Source organism: Octodon degus, unplaced genomic scaffold (assembly GCF_000260255.1).
Source record: "Octodon degus isolate 3935 unplaced genomic scaffold, OctDeg1.0 scaffold00017, whole genome shotgun sequence".
NCBI lineage: Eukaryota > Metazoa > Chordata > Mammalia > Rodentia > Octodontidae > Octodon > Octodon degus.
Window position 1 is genome coordinate 12,530,795 of NW_004524593.1, and position 3,969 is coordinate 12,534,763.

Consider the following 3,969-nt stretch of genomic DNA (forward strand, 5'->3'; position numbering starts at 1 on the left):
TTCCATAGACCATAGACTCCAGAGTAAGAAGTTAAATAGGTAATGCCCAAGGGAAAGACCGCATTCTAGCCTATATCTTAGTTGTTCACTTAGCTATCTCACAGGATATGGCCTACAGCTTTTTTTATTGGTCAGCTTAATGTTTACTTTTTTAAATTTGATTTTGCTAGTACGTTTGCAGTAGGAGCATTTTATGGTTACAGTGCATGCATTTTAAAGTTGCCTTAGTGAGTTGGTACATGTACATAATACAGCTTATTCTTTTTTTTTTTAACATCCTTCTCTCCCTGCCACCCTCTCCATTCTCCTCACCTTCATCCTGCAGTAGTTCTTTTTTCCCCCTTTCATTGTGGATAGTAAGTACATACTGCTCAGTAAATGCTGATTCAGTTAGATACAGTTTTATTCTGGTTTCCAAGAACTTTCTGTGGTCCAACTTCCAACTTCCCTTTTTGCCATTGATTCCGTCTTTACTCTCGGCCCATAGTCTCTGGATTCACCTAAAAGTTACTTTCATTGTCCCATGCAGTTTAACACTGGATCTTGGATAAGGGTGGAGCATTTATCCTGTGCTCTACTTCTGCTACCAGGTTCTCAAAAGACTCCACCAAGTGGCAAAATTTTACCTAAATTTGCATGCAAGTTGTCCAGGGAAGGATCAGCTCCATGTTTGCCTTATTTGGCTGTTAGCAAGACTGATGCAAAGGGAGCCTAGCCGGAGTGCTGCACTGTATAGCACTCGATTCAGCGCGTGTTTAACCTCTTTCTTTGGCTGTGGCTTATGTGGGTCCCCTGCTCCCTCCTTTCCTGTCAGTATAGTTAGCCCCACACCTCCTCTGGCCCATAAGGAAAATTTTCGCTGCGCTGGCCAATTACTCCAGCACATTTCACCACTTGAGCCTGACTTTTTTTTGAATGTTCAGTGCTAAGTTCAGTATTTTTGTGCATAGTGCAATGTACAAGAGATGTCTGTTAATTGAAATCTTTTGTTGTTACTTTACAACTACCCCTGCCACCAGGTCTAAGCTTGAGCTGCTGACTGAATTATTTTTTTAGTTTGATGAGTGGTATGTTAGATCATAAACACATTGTAGTTCTACTTCATATGTAAGATAATTGAAGCACGAACAAGGAGTGGGATTACTTATTGATAGACCAGACATGAAACACTTTAGTGCTTTATTTAAATGAGCTGCTACTATCCCTGTGTTAGAGATGAAGGAACTAAGGCCTCCTGAGGTAAAGGATCTTATTCAGCAGCCCATTTGGAATCAAGATCTACTTATAAGTCCATGTTGATAGGTACTTAACATGCATATTAAGGAGGTCTTATCTGGGCCATAACTGTCCATGGGGTGACCATCTATGGTGTGATTCTTGAGAGGAACACTTTATGATAATCCAGTTTTTGAAGTTTATTATAAGTGGTGATATTTCCAATGAAAGACTATTATGACCTTATCTGGTCATTGTTATAAGGTAATCTACCATTTTTATGCAATAGAATTATGATCCTAGAAATTATATAGGGCCAACTGGAGTGCAACAAGAGTTACTGTTTCCTCCAAGAGTGAAGCATCATGAATCCAGGCGTGTAGATGAAAGAAGTATAGGGGGCTGAATTTCCAGTTTGCTGAGTGAGGGGAGTTAGAATTGGGTTCTCCAAAAAGAAATGCACACGTGTGCTCTCTTTTCATTACATTTTTTGTGCTAAGTCCCATATCTGCAGCTCTGACTCTGCCTACTTCCAGAAGTCCCCCCACACACACCAGTGATGAAATCATTTTGACCATGCCTTTTCCCGCTCTTTCCCATCTACAGGAGGATATGTAGACTTCGCATTGTCTGCTTTCCATTACCAGTCTGTGTCCATGATTGTATCCCAAAGTCTTCCTTTTAAAAGGAAAAAAATGTTGATTATCTTATAAATTTGTTCACTGTCCCAAATAAAGTTAATTGTCTTACAAATCTGTTTACTGTCCCTTATGATCTTCATAAGGTGAACAGCATTTTTAAAAAAAAGATAGAAAATGTACAGCCACTTTGGAAAATGGTGTAGAATTCTTCATAGAGTTAAATGTGCACCTGTCATGAAGCACAGCCATTCCACTTTTCTGTATGTGTTAAGAGAAATGAAATTGTCAGTCCAGTGAAACACATGCTTATAAAAGCTGTATTTGTTAAAGCCTCAAATGGGAAACATGACCTATAAGTAGATTAAACAATTAGTGGTACATTCATTAAATGAGCTTCTATTCAGCAATAGGAACAAGCTACTGATGTGATAACATGAACCAATTTGAAGAACATGCTAAGCTTAAAAATACGTAGGGGTTGGGGAAAGGAAATTTACTTAAAGCACAAGAGCTGTGTTGAGCACAGTGGTAGCTATAGGAGTGAAAGCATTTGATGAAATGTAAAATTTACACTTTAAATGGTGCTTTTTAATAATATGTAAATTATTTCTCAATAAAATTGATGTCTATTAGAAAGGCATAATTTTCCCTATAACTGATGCATTTAACTCCTCAGGGTGCTGTGTGCAGGGTAGGGCTCTTTACCTACCTTCTGCCTTCGTACACTGATCCTTAGCTCTCTGAAGAGTCCAGATTGTTCTGTTTCCCCTACCATTAGGCTTAAAGACTGATGGAATTGTGTTTTTTTTTTAAGTGTCGGTTATATAAAAAAATAATCTTTATGTCCATTGTGTCTGAGCTAAGGGTAATCATTTGGTTTGAAAGGAAGATGCTATAGAGTGCCTTGTTAGAACTGCTGTATACAAATCTAGCCTTTCCTTGGGTGCCTTTCTAGAAATATATATTTCCAGCAGAACCACTGATTTCTTAGTAACTCAGTGGTAAGCTAGGATGTTCCCTTATTTAAAGAAGGGGCCAAGAGCCCTAAGACTTACCTAATCATAGGTAAAGGGCAGTCACTGGTTGAGCAGGGAACTAGGAAGACATTTCTAGTAACCCACAGTAGCATAGTCCATTTTCTATACTTTAGAGACCAGGAAAGGTTTGTTCAACCCACAGTCTAGAGCCTAGGAAGTCTAAGAAGAGCATGGTATCTGCTTAGTTTCTAGTGAAAGTCTTTAACTGTATCACGACAGGGCAGAGGGGTACCATAAACAGGCAAAACTGGTATGTGTTAACTCATAAAACTAAAAGACTCTCATGGGGTCCCCACCACAATGGCTTTATCTGCTTTAATTATCTCCCCAGATGCACCTGTAAATAGCATTGGTGTATGTATTTGGGGATGCGTTTAACAGACAAAATTTGGGGATCACATTGAAACCATAGCATACAATTTGCTGAGTATAGCTGAGAAGAGATGAAACCACTTTTTTAAATGTATTTAGTACAGGGTCTCACTACATAGATCGGACTCAGTGATGCTCCTGTTTTCACCCCCCAAGCGCTGGGATTGCAGGCATACACCACCACGCCTAGTCTCAGCGCGCCCCAGGGTCGGGGCTGACACAGCAGGCATCCCCAGCTCCTGCATCTACCAAAACCATTTTTATTTTGACATTTCTAAGCACATGCTAGCAAACCAGTCCTCAGGCCACCATAGCATATATTTGGCTGAGGCGTCTTCATATATGATTTTTCCAGACATGAGTTTCATAGGAGTCAGCTGTCACTGATGTAGTAGAAAATTAGCCAGTGCCCCAAGTGGGGTTTATTACTAACCAGGATATGCTAACCTGTCTTAGAAACTTCAGAAGACAAAATTATTGGAGCTGATGAGAAATTGACATCAGAATGAGATTATCTGCTGTCTGAGAAACTAAAAAGTTTACTAAAGTCTCATTAGACTTTTAGACTTTGTGTTTTCCTTATGAAAAATACTAATGGCATAGTCAGTATAGCAGAAAATGGGCCACACAATGGAATATTCCTTGACCACAAAAGAAAGAAAAGTACTGATAAATGCTTCAATGGGTAGTAACCTTGAAAGTGC